The sequence below is a fragment of the Phallusia mammillata genome, chromosome 7 (assembly GCF_965637545.1).
Source record: "Phallusia mammillata chromosome 7, kaPhaMamm4.hap1.1, whole genome shotgun sequence".
NCBI lineage: Eukaryota > Metazoa > Chordata > Ascidiacea > Phlebobranchia > Ascidiidae > Phallusia > Phallusia mammillata.
Genome location: NC_137258.1, coordinates 14,776,383 through 14,799,752, shown reverse-complemented (window position 1 = coordinate 14,799,752; position 23,370 = coordinate 14,776,383). Strand labels below are relative to the sequence as shown.

Here is a 23,370-nt window from a genome sequence, read left to right as displayed (position 1 = left end):
AACAACAAGTTATTTTAAATTTCCCAAGGGTCCGTTTTTTCCCATTTTGCCCCATGGGTAGGGTAAAATGAGGTTTTGTCATACTGCACTAAAATGAGTAAGAACAGAATACACGAAATAGCAACAAATTGTTTTTCTGCATTTATAAACAAAGTAGTTGCGAAAAACAACAACAAATGCAACCAATAAACACTTTTTTTCAGCAACAGGCCTAATCACTGGCATAAATCGCAAATACACCTTCAAACTCTTCAACTCCAGCACACAAGTAATGTCAGATACAGCAACAAATCCATCCTTCTGCACAAATGGAATAAAACTCACAAAATAAGCAGGCTGCATCTTCTTTTTGATTAACTTTCACATTGTTTGCAGCTTTTTTATACTTTAAAGACTTCTTGCAGCATTTTCCCTTTTTAGGTATTTTTTTCTTTGTTTCATGTTTGTAACTTCAGCTTTAACAGATAAGGGGAGCTAGTTAAAATACTTGTTGAACACCTCTTTTTTTCTAATAGTTGTTTGTTTGACTTTTGGAATTGGCATCACATCACAAATAGATTGGGCAAATGACAAATCACGATTTGATGTAGTATCTGTGATACTGGTAGGTGGTAGCATTGTCCATGTTTGGCTCAGCATTCAGCACTATGCTATTTAAAGGACTCTTTTAGAAGTATTGTGACCGATGGAGTGGTGATAATAGATGGGTCAATACCAGTAGTTGTCAAGAGGGCACAATCTGCCTCATCAAAGACATTTTCATTTACTGGCCAAGTACCTGTTGTTTTAAATCAATTAATAACAGTACCAGTTTTGTCTATTAGTTTTTCTCTTATATATTCTTGCCATGCTGGTTGTCTAATGAAAATACAAACTTCGATAGATTACATTTAAATAAAAAATAATATAATTTCCAAATCCTAAACTAATTCTTTGTGTCTTAACTGTTTGGCTAGCTTGCCATTGTGATAGCAAAAACAATAAATATGGGTTCGTTGTATTGCAATACCACAGTGGGGTAAAATGAAGTGGGGTACTTCATTTTGCCCCCCACCTGTACTGAACAGAAAAAGCTTCCACAAAAAATAATAATAACTGGAAAACTTTTTGATTCATTACCAATTGTTTTGTCTCAGCACTAACCAATCTAAATCACAGACTTTTTATTTCTTAACTGTATATGTCTTGGGAAAAAAAGAATCAAAATTATGTCACTTATTTTAAGAAACAGGCTATTTTTAAATTTTTTACTCCAAACTTTTTAAATAACCGCCGAAATGAAAATCGTTCTTTGACAAGATTGATAGTCAAAATGGCCGCCTAAACACAGATTCGGCGCACGGTGGCGTAAGTAGGTCGCCTAAAAACGGTCAACTTCATTTTACCTCACCACCTCATTTTACCCCGCTCTCCCCCCATTTTCACCTCTAAACCCCACAATATTCGTTTCTGTCTTATGCTGGTTTATTAAACGTGTTTGGTCCAGAAAGAGTGCTTTACTTTTTTCAATTTTTTACAGATGTTAGTTATTGATCCAAATTTGATCCTCCTAAAGTTTGACCCCGGACGACCCAGTGGTTCACCCACAGGCCCCCAAAACGATTTTTGAAACGACTGTAGCCTACTGACTATAAAACATAATCTGAGAGTTTCATGCTTTGTTGGTTGGTGCAATGTAAGGTATTTTAAAGAATTTTGTAACTTTTTTTGATTCACCCATTTTTTCACCCTTTAAACCCCGAAATATTTGGTTTTAGTTTAAGGCCAGAAATGCAAGCCCTATGGTGCTGAAATTTTAACAATTGTTTGAGCAGGGTATTCGTTTAGTATTTAAAATTTTGCCAGTTACCTTTCCAGCCCATAATATGCGTACACTATCAGTCAGGTATAAGTCCCAAGGGAGTAATTCACGGGTTTACGATTAAGGCGGCAGAGCGGGAGTGATCAGCTTGACGTCCGGACAGACGTTTTACGAGACCGTCATATGGGCGATTTGAAATCAGCTGTTTTTTGTGCAGCAATGAGGTATCGTTTCACACCTGCGATGTGATTTAAATTCGATGAACTTGTTTCAGTTTTGCATATGTCAAGCAACATAAAGGTGTAAACTTAACTTTTTCGAAAGCCGCGATATATGGTCTTCAAATTCTCGTTTTTAGCTTGGCCGCCGCATAACCACGGGTCACTAAAGGTCAACTTGTAGGCATTACAACATAGAATTTTTCGTCATAACGTAGCTTGTTTATTTTTGACAAATCAATTCAATAATTAATACATAAGTCAGGTATAAATTAGGCGGACTGCATGGTGTTAATAACGGTGCCAAAAGGTGATTAAACGATTGTTTTTGCGAAACAAAGGTAAGTGAAAAACAAATTGTTATGTAAACCTTCGTAGCAAACGACTTTTTAATTTATAATGTCTAAATCTAAAACAACAGTAGGCTTTCTAGGAAAATTTTTGTTTAATTGTTTGTTTGTTCACATGTTAATGAGGTCAGAAATACAAGACTTAACCTGCTGAAATTTTAAACAGCTGTGGATAGAGTGCTCCTTGTTGGCTGTTAAAAATTTTAGTGCAATCGGCTCAGTAATTGCTCTTATAGCCCCAAATATGTTTTTACATGCTGTCATTTGTCAAATTTGTGCTCGCTCAGTGCACAGCTGACGCAATGGAAGTGATTGACGATAGTGGCGCATGGAAAAAATGCCTCTGCTTCACGCATGAACGCAGTCATCACTTGACCATTTTCCCCTTGGTTGAAATTAAGATGTTACGATGTTAGTTACATAACTTTAATAATAAGTTTACTCATTAACTTTTATTTGCTGGTACGTCGCAGGTCCAGAAAACTTTTCCAGGGGCGTCGCAACAAAAAAAAGTTTAGGAACCATTGTTGTAGGTCAACTTATTCGTTTTTCGAAACGCAGAGCGACAACGGAGCACGATTTGTTACACCTGTGTAACGTGACTTCTCAAACTGAAAGCGTTAATAAAACTGTTTCAGAACAGGTTTTGGACATAAAAAGCCCAGCTAAGCAATCGTATTGTTGGCATGTAGAAACTTAACGGCGCCAGGGAACGATATGTGCGGTTTTAAAATCATAATTTAACAAACAAAGGGCTATAAAAAATGTTGAAACTTTGTTAAAAGTTTAAATAGTTGGACTCATCCATTTTCCACCTCGTAAAAACAACGCGCAACTCCATGTCGAAAAAAGCCCAATTGGGCGCGAAAAGAGCGAACCTGCCCACTGAAAAGCAAATATCTCGGTCTCGCGCATAACTGGACGTACTATCAGGTAGTCTTTTTGCACTGTGCAATTAAGATATGTTTGTAGATCATTTAAATGCGTTAGTTGTCCAATTTTTGTATTACACAGTTTTGCGTCTTATGGCGGTTAACGACAGGCTAACATTCGCACGATGAAAACCGTAAAAAATCGACGCTTACCGATGTTGTCTGGAGCTTTGCATTGACTCCAGCCACGGGAAAAAACGTTGCCCCTATATAAAACATTTGATGAAATTAGTTGTCGTTGATTTATAAAAATCTCCTACACAACTTTTTTAACACGACGAATGTCATCTGTGCAATTCAAATTCTTACCTAGCATATGCATGCGCCATTCATCTGTGTGGGGACCCATTGGTTTTTGCTTGCAAAACAATTATGTTATAACAGGCCACAAAAATATTGGTACCATACTGAATGTATCCATCAAATGTATATCCCTTACAATAGGGTTGCCATATTTTATGATACACAATCCCTGACAAAACTAATCTCGGTTGCGTTAACCCAGTTTTTCTCAAACTTGTTCATTATTTTTTCAAAACGGCCCCCTTGCCATTATTTCGATGGCTCGCGGTCCTTAAGCCTGAATGTGTAAATAGAAAAACGAAAGTTGATTGCAGGATTTTAGCTAGATATGCAAAATTGCGCATAACAAGGATCCAAATCTGACATCACAGACAAGCCAAAAACATTACGATTGTGCGCAAACAATTGCATTTTTGTTAGTTGTCATACAATAAAGGCTATTGTTCAGAAATGGAGACAGTCGATTCACAATTTTACTTTGATTTAAACTTATTCAGTGGCACAAACTGACGCCAAATAAGAATAAAGAATTACTTACATCTTTTCGCGGTTCCCGCAAAATGCCCTAAAGCAGGGGTGGCCAACCAGCGGCTCGTGAGCCGCATGCGGCTCTTTGCCTGGTGTTATGCGGCTCTTACGTTGTTGTGGAAGTTTGGTGCCACAGAGGACTTTTGGTTAGTTTGTGGGTACGACATTTTGCTTTTAAACAAACTTATTATCGGTCTGGCCACAAACCTTGCCTTGAAACTGCAACCTTATTAGGCAAATTGCTTGATTATGATGGCACATATTCAATTGTTGAACAATCACTGATTCTTTATTGTTTCGTTCAATGCAAATAAAACACAAAGCAACAGCAATATTTACAACAACGTGTTCCAAAATTAATAATGTTTCAATCCGTTGTTTTTCGGGTTATGACCAACGTTATTTTATGGGCAGTCTGTCTCATGGTCGTGGGTTTGAGTTGAGTGATTGTTGGTGTTGAATACATTAGTGACGTCGCAATGAATTTAGTTTCACCACCTTGCACTTTTGTAAAACTAGACGCCTACTTTTGGGCGCGTGCGCGTTAGATGAAAGTACCGCAAAGTTCAAAGCAGGGAAAATCTTTTAAGTACCGGTAAGCAATTTTTGTCAAATCCTGACGTATGGCAACCCTACATTGTAGTATATATAAACTGGCAATATATAGGAAAACCACTATTGTAGTTGTCTATATATTTTTTTCTTTTTTTTGCGTCCAACGCGGATTTGTTCCCACGTTTTGGTCAAGAAAGAATGGTTCAAACTTTTTCAAATTTACACACATTATAGATAGACCATGATCTAAAGATGGTCCATGTGAATTTTGACCCCGCTGGATCAGAGTTGCAAGTCGGGCCGGGCTTTTCGGGCCGGGTTCGGGTTCGGGCCGGGTTCGGGCCGGGTTCGGGCTTAGGTATTTGTGAGAAAACGGGCTTAAAACGGGCCTGACTTTACGTTCCGTGTCCGCCATCGTTTTTTAAATAAAATCACTCAGCTAAGTAACAATTCTCTGGCTTTGACCCAATGCCCACCCTCCTCTAAAACGTATTGTTTACCCCATTGTCTACTATTGTTCATTGTGTTTGTTGTCTTTCTCTTTTTTCTATCTCATCCTTTGTTGCAAGGCTTTCGTGGATAGGCCTGTCAATCAAAATTTCGGGCCTAAACGGGCTTTGCAAAAACGTTTCGGGTTCGGGCCGGGCTTCGGGCTTATACTTTCGGGTTCGGGCCGGGTTCGGGCTCAGATTTCGGGCCCGCTTGCAACTCTGCGCTGGATCCCTCGGTTCACCCACTGCCACCCAAAACGTGAAATTTTTAAAATGGCTATACTTGCTAAAGTACTTCATTTAGGACAGTGGTTCTCAAACTCGGTTTTCGGAGCCGCATGCGACTCCCAACTACTTATTTTGCGGCTCGCACCAGACCTCAGAAAAAGTAATAATCTTTAGTGATTTTGTCAAGGTTTCGTTTTTTTGCGGCTCTCTACAGTACACACTTAAAAAATACCATTTGGCCCCGACAATAAAAAAGTTTGAGAACCACTGATTTAGGAGTTATATGCTTTGTTGTTTGGTGCAATATAAGGTATTTCAAAGAATTTTGTACCTTAAAAAAAGACTTACCCATTTTCACCCCTTAAACCCCAAAATATTCGTTTCTGTCTAACACTGGTTTGTTAAATGCGTTTGGTCAAGAAAGAGTGTTTCAAATTTATTCAAATTTGCACAGATGTTAGTTATTGTTCCGAATTTGATCCTCCTGAAGTTTGACCCCAAACGACCCAGCGGTTCACCCACAGGCCCCCAAAACAAAATTAAAACGGCTATACTGACCCAAGTACATAATCTAAGGGTTTCATGCTTTGTTGGTTGGTGCAATGTAAGCTATTCTAAAGAATTTTGTAACTTTTTATTTGATTCACCCATTTTTACCCCTCAAACCCCAAAATAATAAGTTTTAGGCCAGAAATACAAGCCCTAATGTGCTGAAATGTTAAACAATTGTTTGCAGTAGATTATTCGTTTAGTATTTAAAAATTTGCCTTAATCGGCTAAACTTTTACAGCACATAATATGTGTACACTGTCAGTCAGATAGAAGTCTCAACTCTCGATATAAACTGTATATAAATTGACTAAATAAGTCTCAAAAATTAACTGGTCCATGGCCAAAAAACGAGTTGGGAACCACTGCCTAAGGTTGAGCAACCCCTGGCGAATTGTCCGTCGACCCTAGTTGGGGTCTCGACTCACAGGCTGGGAACTGCTGCACTAGACGAACCTTAATCACCTGGCGTCAGAAACAATTGGTCCGACGTTTGAGCCTCTAAATCTAAAACGCTGTTTTACCGAATATAGAAAGCCAACCAGCCGAAATAATAAGAACTTAATATGACGAAGCATAAAGTCTCTTTGCGCTGAACTTGTAAACCCGAATAAAAAACTAGTACAAAAGCCATTATAAAGAACAAACGCAAATAGTCCATGTAACGCACATTTCACACGGTTTTCAGGTAGATGTTTTGCTTGTGTCGGTGAGGTCATATTCTATTTTTAGGCATTTTGCCTTGTAATTCGCAGTTATACATGTTCGTTGCCACTGCCGTCAACGTGCATGTTTTCGAGAATATTCTGGCAACGAGAAAAAAGGCTAATGTGGACTTAGCCCAGTTGAAAGTAACATTAACAAAGTTGAAAGGAACATTAACAAACGTAATTGTGTGTAAGAGAAGACGTTTACTGATGCATTGTGGGAGTAAAAAAAAACGCTGTTTTCCGCCTTAAAATCGGAGAGGTTTTGGAATTGTGTGAAACGATAAAAGTTGTGTAAATACTCAGAATAAAATTGTAAAGAGACAACTTTGCATTATGTTTCAGCTGTTTTAAATGTAAGAATGTCTCAAAGTAATGTTGCTGCAGTTCGAGTCAAGAAGATAGCGTTCAACAAGTTAAAGCACACAGGACGAGGATCTATCAATAACCGAGGCAATAACATTGTTATTTCTTTTGTATCGCAGGGCGCAGATGACTACAATTTGCCTACCTTTTTAATGATAAGTGTCATATACTATTAGCTAAAGCGCTACTTTGATTCACATGTGGTAATAAATGTAAAAATCAAACAATCAGTTGACCGCATTGTTTTTTGCATACTTGTTACAACAAGGCTATAAATAAATCGTGTGTGGACATAAGTGTTTCATAGTACATATGAAAATCACAATAAAATTAAAAAACAAATGAGGCCAATTAATTTATTTGAGATTGGCCGAAAATTAAAGTGGTTTGGGGTCGAACACTTAATTTCAAAAACAGCGATGTTTTTGATGTCGACACTACATATAGGCTATCCTAATTAATACGTAACATAGCTTAGGTAACGGTAAACTTCGGACAATTAAGAGCTGCATTTAATTGGCATTTTATTAGCACTCTCAGATTGTTTCGGCTGGCTTGACCTTCACCATTTTTCGGCAAAGGATTGCCTCTTACAACAAACCAGAATTTATAGAAAAACAGCACAATTAAAAAAACATAAGAAGATTTTTTTTAAATATTCTGAGCCATATCCGGTCTTCCCTAATCTTTAAGTCAACCAAGTTAGCTTCCTTTGAGCAACGACACATCAGAGAATTCAGGGCATGAAATTGTTCTGTGACAAACTTGGAAAACCAGACCATCTCGCCACTCTATTTGTTCTGTTTGAAATACGCAGCAATTCTGAGATCCACTTCTCTCACAACTAAAATGGCAGTTTGTGTGCGATTGAAAAGATGAATCCCACCCAAATAACAATGCACGTACCAACTATTTTCTCCAAGGATGCACAACAGTTCCGAGCAGCACGGGCATTTTTTAGGTCGACTGGGACACTGGGTCATTAGAAGGTTGTCTATACTAGCATAGGGTTGCCATACGTCAGGATTTTCCCTGACATGTCAGGGAATTTAATGTTTAAATCTGCGTCAGGGAGAAATGTTAAAATGTACTTAAAAGTCAGGAATTTAAGAAAAAAATATATTTTTTATGAAATTAATGTACCAACGGAGAAAGTTTCTAGTAGTTAGCTACAACCGCGTCTATACCATGAAACGTAAAGAGGTAAACTAGCAGCGCGCAGGTTGACGCACAAGGTTACTGTTTCTTTTTGCAGTGTGTGTGCGCGTGTAACAATACCTGTTTGTTACTAGTTGTCTAAAAATACGCGTTAAATGCAGAAATAAAAATCCGCTTCTGAAGAAAACACAGCATTCGATTCTACGTGGGAACGTGGGAAATTTCATTTGCTTTAACTGTGTATACTTAATATGCAAGGAACTAACCAACAACAAAAAGTTGAATGTCGTGAGACAAAAAAATTGTTTTTACTGTGGCATTTAAAAAAAAGGTTTTTGTGGCCCTTTTTTAAAAAAAAGGTCTTTGTTTTTTCTGTGTTAAATTGGTCCGAATGGTTTTTAGAGTGGTAAAGGTTGGCTACTCCTGATATAGGTGCTTATTGTTTCAAGGATAGTAAGAGTAGTGGGCTTAGCCTAATAAACTTAACTCAGTGGTTCCCAAACTGTGGGCCATGGCCCAGTAGTGGGCCACCAAGACATTTTCAATGGGCCACAGAGCCATTAAAATAGATTCTACTGTTTTGTTATACTGTAGATATTATGCGCTTTGTTTTGAAAAACGTAATTTTTGCAAAGAATTCTGAATCTTGTAGCCAAATTTCAGGAGCATGTATCTCATTAAAAATAAATTGCTAGAAAATTTCGCCTGTTTTTGAGTCATTTTTTTTGTTTGTGCCCAAATTTACAGCACGTGGTGGGCCACGAATCGCTATTCAATAAACATTTGGGCCACAGACCAAAAAAGTTTGGGAACCCCTGACTTAACTAAACAGAAGCCTACGCAGAAAGTTAATTGACAAGGATCAGAGCAGTGGCGTAGGCAGCGGAAAATTTTGGGGGGGGCCAATATTTTGTGACTTTTTACAAGTAAAATAACATTCAACGAAAACGAAAAACGACATAGTTGTGCCCACAAACAGCAATTTTTCTGAGGCAAATTACACAAAAAAATTATCTTCATTGCTTTAGCTGCACACAACGGTATGATTAAAAGTTCATCCTTCGCCTACTACCAGCCATATTTGACACAATCTGATTGATCTTTTCCTCGCTGATTTTTTCATGATGACAATGCAGCACACATATATCTGAAAGGCGATCGGAAGTCATCGTTGAGCGCAACCATGTCTTGACCCGCTTCATACACGAAAAAGAACGTTCAGCTTCAACAGTTGTTGCCGGCAACGCCATTATGATCTGGACTATGTTGCGAACGCTTGGATAGTCGTTTGCGCTCAAAAGAAGTTCATGAAAACATTCGGGTTTGAGTTGAGAGCTTAGAGAAGATCTCCACAAAATAACTTCGCTCTCAAGGTTATCTAAACAATATAAACGCTCAATCTCATCTAACTTGGTTGGTTTGTTGGGTGGAATGATCGATAGCAAATTAAAAAATGAGGAATTGTCACTAAATCGTTCGTGAAGCGAACTACTCAGACCTTCGATGTAAGGAATATACACTGCACGATAAAAATACTGCGGTCCAGATTCTGCGTTGACGTTGTCGCGATAAACTTGTTTCTCGGCTATTCTGGGTGTAGTCAGCTGTTGTACATTTAATACTTCACAAGCTTCTTTGTAAATATCCAACGCAGTGTCCGAGTTTATGCGGTTTTGAGATAGAACGTTTTGAAGAGAAGTGATCAAGTTTTTCACATCTGGCACACATACTCCGACAGCCTGAAGCTTCCGCGCCAACGGTTCAATGAGTGCCGAAAATCGCCCAATCAAACACACGGCGTAAGTAACTCCAGACTTTTCCAGAGCACATTTTAACGAAAATGCTTTTGCTCTTGTATCACCGCTGGAATCACACTCCAAGGCGCCAAGTGATTCGAGTATACGTTTAAAATTACATTTGAAGATTCGAATGCTTTTGTATTTTTCAGACCATCTGGTAGGGCAGAACAACGGGATGTTAAGTCCTAAACATGTGCGTCTTTTAGGACTTTCTCTAAAAAAACGGATGGTCTCTCTAATAATGTCGCAGGTGTTTCTGATGGTTGGAACTTTACTTTGATCATTTATAGCCAAGTTTAAACAGTGCGCAGCACACTGAACAAATAATGCACGAGGGTACTTGTCGCGAATCCGCTTCTGCACACCACTCACGTGACCTGCCATTGTTGACGCTCCATCATAGCCCTGTCCGACAAGTTTCTGTAAATCCAATCCTGTGCTGGTAAGGTGAGACAAAATACTTGTAGAAATCGATTCTGCTGAAACCGAGTTCATTTCAACAAAACCGATGAAACTCTCATACACTTCTGTAGCTTTGGTGTATCTCAAAACAATGCTTAGCTGTTCCTTTCCTGATATATCACAAGACTCATCGGCTATTACAGAAAAAAACGATTGGTTGGCATCAGTGACTATGTCTTGAACAATTAGACCTTTTGCTAAACCCAGAATTTCATTTTGTATCGTCGGGCTAGTGTATTTAGCATTACCAGCCATGTGAGTAAAATGGCTTTTTAAAGTTTCGTCCCCAGCGTCGATGCGAAATTTAAGAACGTTCATAAAGTTTCCGTTGTCTACCGAATGGCCTCGCAAAGATATGTTGTTTGAAGCACAGAACATCACCGTTTTAACGATGGAAGCCATTATGTTTCGATTTTCCTTTATTTGTCTGGAATATTCTGAATCCAGGCTCGCAGATACATTTTGGTTAGTTTCCATGCTTCTAAGAAAACTTTTTGCTTCTAAAGTTGCTTGTCGATGGTAACTAGCATCACGATGAGCAACAGCCTTTTCGATGAATTTTTTGAAGTGAGTGCAAGGTTTGTTAACAAAAGCAGCGTTAGTGAGATTGCCATGTTTTAAACGTACTTGCATCAGAACACAAATCTTGCACAAACCGCCCCCATCAGAGCATTGAGTGTAGACCAACCAATCCGAAAACCTATCATCATCGAGCCAAACTTTGAGAAACTTGCGGCGACCTTGCCTAATAGTATCAAGAAGCGGGACGTTTTTTATACCATCAGATGTTAGAAGTCTATACCTCTCATCATCGGCTAACCGCGAATGGTGTTTCATAATAAATCCAAGATCGTCTGTTGTTCTTATTTCCTGAGTAACTCTAACACTGCTAACACTGGGCGTTACAGGTGTTTCCTCTAAGGACTGCTGATCTTTATTTTTTGAAGAAAAAAATGCATCCAATCTTGCTTGTTTTGGTTTAGACATCGCAATAAACTATAATATTTGGTATTTACTATTTATACTTCTTGCTATTTCTCGTATGTTTTGCTATATTACTTCAACAAGACTATCACCAAAGCCAACTAAATACAAGTGACTCTTACACTCATTAATGCCAAAGCCAATGTGTAAATGACCATTGTTGTTCGATAATAATCATTGTTTGGCAATTTAGTTAACATTCTCTCAGTTATTCAGTCATAAACAAACAATTAAAAAATGGATATAGCACATTTATTTTTGAAGAGTACAATTTCAAAAAATTTGGGGGGGGCCATGGCCCCTTTAAACAATATAAACGCTCAATCTCATCTAACTTGGTTGGTTTGTTGGGTGGAATGATCGATAGCAAATTAAAAAATGAGGAATTGTCACTAAATCGTTCGTGAAGCGAACTACTCAGACCTTCGATGTAAGGAATATACACTGCACGATAAAAATACTGCGGTCCAGATTCTGCGTTGACGTTGTCGCGATAAACTTGTTTCTCGGCTATTCTGGGTGTAGTCAGCTGTTGTACATTTAATACTTCACAAGCTTCTTTGTAAATATCCAACGCAGTGTCCGAGTTTATGCGGTTTTGAGATAGAACGTTTTGAAGAGAAGTGATCAAGTTTTTCACATCTGGCACACATACTCCGACAGCCTGAAGCTTCCGCGCCAACGGTTCAATGAGTGCCGAAAATCGCCCAATCAAACACACGGCGTAAGTAACTCCAGACTTTTCCAGAGCACATTTTAACGAAAATGCTTTTGCTCTTGTATCACCGCTGGAATCACACTCCAAGGCGCCAAGTGATTCGAGTATACGTTTAAAATTACATTTGAAGATTCGAATGCTTTTGTATTTTTCAGACCATCTGGTAGGGCAGAACAACGGGATGTTAAGTCCTAAACATGTGCGTCTTTTAGGACTTTCTCTAAAAAAACGGATGGTCTCTCTAATAATGTCGCAGGTGTTTCTGATGGTTGGAACTTTACTTTGATCATTTATAGCCAAGTTTAAACAGTGCGCAGCACACTGAACAAATAATGCACGAGGGTACTTGTCGCGAATCCGCTTCTGCACACCACTCACGTGACCTGCCATTGTTGACGCTCCATCATAGCCCTGTCCGACAAGTTTCTGTAAATCCAATCCTGTGCTGGTAAGGTGAGACAAAATACTTGTAGAAATCGATTCTGCTGAAACCGAGTTCATTTCAACAAAACCGATGAAACTCTCATACACTTCTGTAGCTTTGGTGTATCTCAAAACAATGCTTAGCTGTTCCTTTCCTGATATATCACAAGACTCATCGGCTATTACAGAAAAAAACGATTGGTTGGCATCAGTGACTATGTCTTGAACAATTAGACCTTTTGCTAAACCCAGAATTTCATTTTGTATCGTCGGGCTAGTGTATTTAGCATTACCAGCCATGTGAGTAAAATGGCTTTTTAAAGTTTCGTCCCCAGCGTCGATGCGAAATTTAAGAACGTTCATAAAGTTTCCGTTGTCTACCGAATGGCCTCGCAAAGATATGTTGTTTGAAGCACAGAACATCACCGTTTTAACGATGGAAGCCATTATGTTTCGATTTTCCTTTATTTGTCTGGAATATTCTGAATCCAGGCTCGCAGATACATTTTGGTTAGTTTCCATGCTTCTAAGAAAACTTTTTGCTTCTAAAGTTGCTTGTCGATGGTAACTAGCATCACGATGAGCAACAGCCTTTTCGATGAATTTTTTGAAGTGAGTGCAAGGTTTGTTAACAAAAGCAGCGTTAGTGAGATTGCCATGTTTTAAACGTACTTGCATCAGAACACAAATCTTGCACAAACCGCCCCCATCAGAGCATTGAGTGTAGACCAACCAATCCGAAAACCTATCATCATCGAGCCAAACTTTGAGAAACTTGCGGCGACCTTGCCTAATAGTATCAAGAAGCGGGACGTTTTTTATACCATCAGATGTTAGAAGTCTATACCTCTCATCATCGGCTAACCGCGAATGGTGTTTCATAATAAATCCAAGATCGTCTGTTGTTCTTATTTCCTGAGTAACTCTAACACTGCTAACACTGGGCGTTACAGGTGTTTCCTCTAAGGACTGCTGATCTTTATTTTTTGAAGAAAAAAATGCATCCAATCTTGCTTGTTTTGGTTTAGACATCGCAATAAACTATAATATTTGGTATTTACTATTTATACTTCTTGCTATTTCTCGTATGTTTTGCTATATTACTTCAACAAGACTATCACCAAAGCCAACTAAATACAAGTGACTCTTACACTCATTAATGCCAAAGCCAATGTGTAAATGACCATTGTTGTTCGATAATAATCATTGTTTGGCAATTTAGTTAACATTCTCTCAGTTATTCAGTCATAAACAAACAATTAAAAAATGGATATAGCACATTTATTTTTGAAGAGTACAATTTCAAAAAATTTGGGGGGGGCCATGGCCCCTTTAAACAATATAAACGCTCAATCTCATCTAACTTGGTTGGTTTGTTGGGTGGAATGATCGATAGCAAATTAAAAAATGAGGAATTGTCACTAAATCGTTCGTGAAGCGAACTACTCAGACCTTCGATGTAAGGAATATACACTGCACGATAAAAATACTGCGGTCCAGATTCTGCGTTGACGTTGTCGCGATAAACTTGTTTCTCGGCTATTCTGGGTGTAGTCAGCTGTTGTACATTTAATACTTCACAAGCTTCTTTGTAAATATCCAACGCAGTGTCCGAGTTTATGCGGTTTTGAGATAGAACGTTTTGAAGAGAAGTGATCAAGTTTTTCACATCTGGCACACATACTCCGACAGCCTGAAGCTTCCGCGCCAACGGTTCAATGAGTGCCGAAAATCGCCCAATCAAACACACGGCGTAAGTAACTCCAGACTTTTCCAGAGCACATTTTAACGAAAATGCTTTTGCTCTTGTATCACCGCTGGAATCACACTCCAAGGCGCCAAGTGATTCGAGTATACGTTTAAAATTACATTTGAAGATTCGAATGCTTTTGTATTTTTCAGACCATCTGGTAGGGCAGAACAACGGGATGTTAAGTCCTAAACATGTGCGTCTTTTAGGACTTTCTCTAAAAAAACGGATGGTCTCTCTAATAATGTCGCAGGTGTTTCTGATGGTTGGAACTTTACTTTGATCATTTATAGCCAAGTTTAAACAGTGCGCAGCACACTGAACAAATAATGCACGAGGGTACTTGTCGCGAATCCGCTTCTGCACACCACTCACGTGACCTGCCATTGTTGACGCTCCATCATAGCCCTGTCCGACAAGTTTCTGTAAATCCAATCCTGTGCTGGTAAGGTGAGACAAAATACTTGTAGAAATCGATTCTGCTGAAACCGAGTTCATTTCAACAAAACCGATGAAACTCTCATACACTTCTGTAGCTTTGGTGTATCTCAAAACAATGCTTAGCTGTTCCTTTCCTGATATATCACAAGACTCATCGGCTATTACAGAAAAAAACGATTGGTTGGCATCAGTGACTATGTCTTGAACAATTAGACCTTTTGCTAAACCCAGAATTTCATTTTGTATCGTCGGGCTAGTGTATTTAGCATTACCAGCCATGTGAGTAAAATGGCTTTTTAAAGTTTCGTCCCCAGCGTCGATGCGAAATTTAAGAACGTTCATAAAGTTTCCGTTGTCTACCGAATGGCCTCGCAAAGATATGTTGTTTGAAGCACAGAACATCACCGTTTTAACGATGGAAGCCATTATGTTTCGATTTTCCTTTATTTGTCTGGAATATTCTGAATCCAGGCTCGCAGATACATTTTGGTTAGTTTCCATGCTTCTAAGAAAACTTTTTGCTTCTAAAGTTGCTTGTCGATGGTAACTAGCATCACGATGAGCAACAGCCTTTTCGATGAATTTTTTGAAGTGAGTGCAAGGTTTGTTAACAAAAGCAGCGTTAGTGAGATTGCCATGTTTTAAACGTACTTGCATCAGAACACAAATCTTGCACAAACCGCCCCCATCAGAGCATTGAGTGTAGACCAACCAATCCGAAAACCTATCATCATCGAGCCAAACTTTGAGAAACTTGCGGCGACCTTGCCTAATAGTATCAAGAAGCGGGACGTTTTTTATACCATCAGATGTTAGAAGTCTATACCTCTCATCATCGGCTAACCGCGAATGGTGTTTCATAATAAATCCAAGATCGTCTGTTGTTCTTATTTCCTGAGTAACTCTAACACTGCTAACACTGGGCGTTACAGGTGTTTCCTCTAAGGACTGCTGATCTTTATTTTTTGAAGAAAAAAATGCATCCAATCTTGCTTGTTTTGGTTTAGACATCGCAATAAACTATAATATTTGGTATTTACTATTTATACTTCTTGCTATTTCTCGTATGTTTTGCTATATTACTTCAACAAGACTATCACCAAAGCCAACTAAATACAAGTGACTCTTACACTCATTAATGCCAAAGCCAATGTGTAAATGACCATTGTTGTTCGATAATAATCATTGTTTGGCAATTTAGTTAACATTCTCTCAGTTATTCAGTCATAAACAAACAATTAAAAAATGGATATAGCACATTTATTTTTGAAGAGTACAATTTCAAAAAATTTGGGGGGGGCCATGGCCCCTTTAAACAATATAAACGCTCAATCTCATCTAACTTGGTTGGTTTGTTGGGTGGAATGATCGATAGCAAATTAAAAAATGAGGAATTGTCACTAAATCGTTCGTGAAGCGAACTACTCAGACCTTCGATGTAAGGAATATACACTGCACGATAAAAATACTGCGGTCCAGATTCTGCGTTGACGTTGTCGCGATAAACTTGTTTCTCGGCTATTCTGGGTGTAGTCAGCTGTTGTACATTTAATACTTCACAAGCTTCTTTGTAAATATCCAACGCAGTGTCCGAGTTTATGCGGTTTTGAGATAGAACGTTTTGAAGAGAAGTGATCAAGTTTTTCACATCTGGCACACATACTCCGACAGCCTGAAGCTTCCGCGCCAACGGTTCAATGAGTGCCGAAAATCGCCCAATCAAACACACGGCGTAAGTAACTCCAGACTTTTCCAGAGCACATTTTAACGAAAATGCTTTTGCTCTTGTATCACCGCTGGAATCACACTCCAAGGCGCCAAGTGATTCGAGTATACGTTTAAAATTACATTTGAAGATTCGAATGCTTTTGTATTTTTCAGACCATCTGGTAGGGCAGAACAACGGGATGTTAAGTCCTAAACATGTGCGTCTTTTAGGACTTTCTCTAAAAAAACGGATGGTCTCTCTAATAATGTCGCAGGTGTTTCTGATGGTTGGAACTTTACTTTGATCATTTATAGCCAAGTTTAAACAGTGCGCAGCACACTGAACAAATAATGCACGAGGGTACTTGTCGCGAATCCGCTTCTGCACACCACTCACGTGACCTGCCATTGTTGACGCTCCATCATAGCCCTGTCCGACAAGTTTCTGTAAATCCAATCCTGTGCTGGTAAGGTGAGACAAAATACTTGTAGAAATCGATTCTGCTGAAACCGAGTTCATTTCAACAAAACCGATGAAACTCTCATACACTTCTGTAGCTTTGGTGTATCTCAAAACAATGCTTAGCTGTTCCTTTCCTGATATATCACAAGACTCATCGGCTATTACAGAAAAAAACGATTGGTTGGCATCAGTGACTATGTCTTGAACAATTAGACCTTTTGCTAAACCCAGAATTTCATTTTGTATCGTCGGGCTAGTGTATTTAGCATTACCAGCCATGTGAGTAAAATGGCTTTTTAAAGTTTCGTCCCCAGCGTCGATGCGAAATTTAAGAACGTTCATAAAGTTTCCGTTGTCTACCGAATGGCCTCGCAAAGATATGTTGTTTGAAGCACAGAACATCACCGTTTTAACGATGGAAGCCATTATGTTTCGATTTTCCTTTATTTGTCTGGAATATTCTGAATCCAGGCTCGCAGATACATTTTGGTTAGTTTCCATGCTTCTAAGAAAACTTTTTGCTTCTAAAGTTGCTTGTCGATGGTAACTAGCATCACGATGAGCAACAGCCTTTTCGATGAATTTTTTGAAGTGAGTGCAAGGTTTGTTAACAAAAGCAGCGTTAGTGAGATTGCCATGTTTTAAACGTACTTGCATCAGAACACAAATCTTGCACAAACCGCCCCCATCAGAGCATTGAGTGTAGACCAACCAATCCGAAAACCTATCATCATCGAGCCAAACTTTGAGAAACTTGCGGCGACCTTGCCTAATAGTATCAAGAAGCGGGACGTTTTTTATACCATCAGATGTTAGAAGTCTATACCTCTCATCATCGGCTAACCGCGAATGGTGTTTCATAATAAATCCAAGATCGTCTGTTGTTCTTATTTCCTGAGTAACTCTAACACTGCTAACACTGGGCGTTACAGGTGTTTCCTCTAAGGACTGCTGATCTTTATTTTTTGAAGAAAAAAATGCATCCAATCTTGCTTGTTTTGGTTTAGACATCGCAATAAACTATAATATTTGGTATTTACTATTTATACTTCTTGCTATTTCTCGTATGTTTTGCTATATTACTTCAACAAGACTATCACCAAAGCCAACTAAATACAAGTGACTCTTACACTCATTAATGCCAAAGCCAATGTGTAAATGACCATTGTTGTTCGATAATAATCATTGTTTGGCAATTTAGTTAACATTCTCTCAGTTATTCAGTCATAAACAAACAATTAAAAAATGGATATAGCACATTTATTTTTGAAGAGTACAATTTCAAAAAATTTGGGGGGGGCCATGGCCCCTTTAAACAATATAAACGCTCAATCTCATCTAACTTGGTTGGTTTGTTGGGTGGAATGATCGATAGCAAATTAAAAAATGAGGAATTGTCACTAAATCGTTCGTGAAGCGAACTACTCAGACCTTCGATGTAAGGAATATACACTGCACGATAAAAATACTGCGGTCCAGATTCTGCGTTGACGTTGTCGCGATAAACTTGTTTCTCGGCTATTCTGGGTGTAGTCAGCTGTTGTACATTTAATACTTCACAAGCTTCTTTGTAAATATCCAACGCAGTGTCCGAGTTTATGCGGTTTTGAGATAGAACGTTTTGAAGAGAAGTGATCAAGTTTTTCACATCTGGCACACATACTCCGACAGCCTGAAGCTTCCGCGCCAACGGTTCAATGAGTGCCGAAAATCGCCCAATCAAACACACGGCGTAAGTAACTCCAGACTTTTCCAGAGCACATTTTAACGAAAATGCTTTTGCTCTTGTATCACCGCTGGAATCACACTCCAAGGCGCCAAGTGATTCGAGTATACGTTTAAAATTACATTTGAAGATTCGAATGCTTTTGTATTTTTCAGACCATCTGGTAGGGCAGAACAACGGGATGTTAAGTCCTAAACATGTGCGTCTTTTAGGACTTTCTCTAAAAAAACGGATGGTCTCTCTAATAATGTCGCAGGTGTTTCTGATGGTTGGAACTTTACTTTGATCATTTATAGCCAAGTTTAAACAGTGCGCAGCACACTGAACAAATAATGCACGAGGGTACTTGTCGCGAATCCGCTTCTGCACACCACTCACGTGACCTGCCATTGTTGACGCTCCATCATAGCCCTGTCCGACAAGTTTCTGTAAATCCAATCCTGTGCTGGTAAGGTGAGACAAAATACTTGTAGAAATCGATTCTGCTGAAACCGAGTTCATTTCAACAAAACCGATGAAACTCTCATACACTTCTGTAGCTTTGGTGTATCTCAAAACAATGCTTAGCTGTTCCTTTCCTGATATATCACAAGACTCATCGGCTATTACAGAAAAAAACGATTGGTTGGCATCAGTGACTATGTCTTGAACAATTAGACCTTTTGCTAAACCCAGAATTTCATTTTGTATCGTCGGGCTAGTGTATTTAGCATTACCAGCCATGTGAGTAAAATGGCTTTTTAAAGTTTCGTCCCCAGCGTCGATGCGAAATTTAAGAACGTTCATAAAGTTTCCGTTGTCTACCGAATGGCCTCGCAAAGATATGTTGTTTGAAGCACAGAACATCACCGTTTTAACGATGGAAGCCATTATGTTTCGATTTTCCTTTATTTGTCTGGAATATTCTGAATCCAGGCTCGCAGATACATTTTGGTTAGTTTCCATGCTTCTAAGAAAACTTTTTGCTTCTAAAGTTGCTTGTCGATGGTAACTAGCATCACGATGAGCAACAGCCTTTTCGATGAATTTTTTGAAGTGAGTGCAAGGTTTGTTAACAAAAGCAGCGTTAGTGAGATTGCCATGTTTTAAACGTACTTGCATCAGAACACAAATCTTGCACAAACCGCCCCCATCAGAGCATTGAGTGTAGACCAACCAATCCGAAAACCTATCATCATCGAGCCAAACTTTGAGAAACTTGCGGCGACCTTGCCTAATAGTATCAAGAAGCGGGACGTTTTTTATACCATCAGATGTTAGAAGTCTATACCTCTCATCATCGGCTAACCGCGAATGGTGTTTCATAATAAATCCAAGATCGTCTGTTGTTCTTATTTCCTGAGTAACTCTAACACTGCTAACACTGGGCGTTACAGGTGTTTCCTCTAAGGACTGCTGATCTTTATTTTTTGAAGAAAAAAATGCATCCAATCTTGCTTGTTTTGGTTTAGACATCGCAATAAACTATAATATTTGGTATTTACTATTTATACTTCTTGCTATTTCTCGTATGTTTTGCTATATTACTTCAACAAGACTATCACCAAAGCCAACTAAATACAAGTGACTCTTACACTCATTAATGCCAAAGCCAATGTGTAAATGACCATTGTTGTTCGATAATAATCATTGTTTGGCAATTTAGTTAACATTCTCTCAGTTATTCAGTCATAAACAAACAATTAAAAAATGGATATAGCACATTTATTTTTGAAGAGTACAATTTCAAAAAATTTGGGGGGGGCCATGGCCCCTTTGCCCCCCCCCCCCCCCCCCCCCCCCCCTGGCTACGCCACTGGATCAGAGTATCGTATCTAACGTTTTCTCGTGTCGCCGGCCGTGTGACTTTCGAATATTCTAAATTTATCCCGGAATAGAAGTGTTTGGATCGCAAAAAGGGTTAACGCAGCGGTTCTTAAACTGGGGTCCGTGAGGCAATTTTGCGGGGAACGCGAAAGGGTGGAAGTAATTCTATATTCTTATTTGGTGTCAGTTTGTGCAACTGAATAAGTTTAAATCAAAGTGAAAGTGAGAATTGACCGTCTCCATTGCTAAACAATAGGCTTTATTGCACGACAACTAACAAAAATGCAATTGTTCGCGCACAATTGTAATGTTTTTTGTCTTGTCTGTGATGTCAGATTTGGATCATTGTTCTGCGCAATTTTGCATAACTAGCTAAAGCCTGCAATCAACTGTTAGAAAATAATGGGACCCTTTAGAGAAAATAACGAAAAAGTTTGAGAACCACTTGGTTAACGCAACTGAGATAAATTTTGTCAGGGATTGTGTATCATAAAATATGGTAACCCTACTATAGCAGGGGTGTCAAACTCGCGGCCCGCGGGCCGCATGCGGCCAACGAAGCCCTCCAATGCGGCCCACGAACACTTAATAACAATTGTAGTATTTTGTCAGGTTTTTATCTATTTATAATACATTTTTTCACTTTTCGAAGTGAAATCTATCATAACATCTGAAATTTCGAAGTGAAATTCGAAGTGTTATTTTAACAGACAGTCACAGAAATTTAATTTATAAATAAAAATTCAGATATTATGAATATAAGCGATAGTAATTAAACCGTTCCTCAAAGCGTTAAGTTTCAGTCAAGGGTGTACAACCTGCGGCCGTACGGCCACATGCGGTCACAGAGAAGAGTTTGTGCGGCCGTGAACATGTTCATTAAAATATATGTACTGTCGGCTGTGATGTAATTAAAAATCCACTGCTCTAAACAGATTTTGTGTTACTGAAAAGAGTATTACCAACCTAGCAGCCATATGCGTCAGACTTTTTGTAGGCCTATTGTACGCAAACAAGGCGAAAAAATAGGTACCAAAAGCGTCACAATATAGGTTATGACGTAATAAACAGTAAAAATGATCTTCACACTGTGCAACTCAGTCTGTATATATATATATACACATATATATATATAACTTATGATATAAACATATTTATTTACATCTGTAATTTTAAAGAAACAAAAACCAGCACGCAGTAGGCGACGGTTGGTGAAATAAGGATCTGCAATGCGGCCGTCGTAGCGAAAAGGTTGTTAAAGTTTACAAAACTAGATTAAAAACCACATGCGGCGCTCGGCATGATTTCCAAACTGCAATGTGGCCCTCGAATCCCACGAGTTTGACACCCCTGGTCTATAGGAACTTCCTGCAATAAATTCTCGTATCGCCGAGCTATCACGTGGGGCTCGTGGTACCTCCGAGCACTTTCGCAAGCAGGATTGTATTTCAGATATGTTTTTCGCAGTGAATTGCAGCAAATAAATACGCTTCAGGTCGTAACATTCAGTTTTTTCGGAAATATGTGTAAACGATTTATAAATCTCCAATAGCCCATAGTGTAGAGGTCGGAATTTATTTACAAATCTGTGCAGCCTGGATCTGCACCGACTGCCGCACTATAGGGGGTTTCCTAATATGTTTTGAACGCAACGCTGCCTGTCTGATGGTACAAATTTCTTCTTGGTTGCACAACAACATTTGGTTCTCTGTTAAATAAACGAACAGAAACGTGTCACAAATAGGCAATAACACGCACATTCAATATGGCCGATAAACTTGCACTAAGAAAGATGTCACGTTAAGTCAATACCTCTTAACTCATTCACCAATATTATCACGACATTTAACAAATACAATTTACACGTTCAATTACGTCAGGGGTGGGGAACCTGCGGCCCGCTTGCCTTTTTAATGTGGCCCCCGTCACAATTTTGTTGAAGAACAGTATACAACATACTACCATAAAAAAACAATAAAATTTTTATGTACAAATATTTCGTTGAAATGACTTCGACATAATTGGTAATCTCCCCATTCCACATTATGACGCCAAACCATTAAAATTGAAAATAAAAATTACCAGAGTGGTAATAAATGTTTTATTATGCAATATAAGTAGTTTTCGTTTTAGATTTCGTCGGGGTTTTAGTTTTTGTTTCGTCGGAGTCTGGATCACAGCGGGTGATCTTGTTGTTACGTATACTGGCTCCCCAGATCAGTTTCCAAGAGAAACGACAGGTGAAGACAAAACGTTGATCCGTGGCTTGGGCACAACAAGCCTTTCTTCGTTTTCCAACTCCTCATCCCAAGCAAGTACTTCGGCCTCGGCTAACGCGACCTCGTTGTCAACCTTTCTTATTCGTCGTTACCTTTCAATAGCAGCTTGTTGCTTCTCCAGTGCTACATCTTCTTTAAGTTGTTGTCGCGCCAGACGAGCTACGCGCATCCGCACCCGGGCCGCCTTTCGGCAACTTTCCGCAGAACCAGTCGTTCGAATACTTGCGGACCTGTGATTGGAGCTGGACGAGTAACTTGTACGAGTTTCGTGGCCGCCCTCGAATTTCTCGACGTTTACTATCCATTCTTGTATACACAGGAATCGAGTTCACGTTTAGCATGTTGGCATTCTTTTGCGCTTGAGAAATGGCTTCGCTATCATTCCCAACGGGGGCATAAGCGGTGATGAGATTGTTGAAGATAATTTCAACCAATGGAATATGCCCTTTCACGAGATAAACATTTCTGGTCTTCAGCATTCTTGTCCCCTCCATGGGCAACAGCAATGGAAAAGGAATCAAACGAATCCGGCTCAGGAGTGACGCATATACCAATTTCCATTGCAAAGATTTTCAAGCTTGATGCTATTGAGTAAGACATGGCCTTACAAGTGTCCAGAAGTTTAA

General features: G+C 39.0%; 1 pseudogene; it reads right to left on the bottom strand.

Moving 5' to 3' along the window:
• Positions 1-118: 118 nt before the first annotated feature.
• On the bottom strand, positions 119-3,630 carry LOC145239031 (uncharacterized; annotated as a pseudogene).
• Between the last annotated feature and the right edge of the window lie 19,740 nt (positions 3,631-23,370).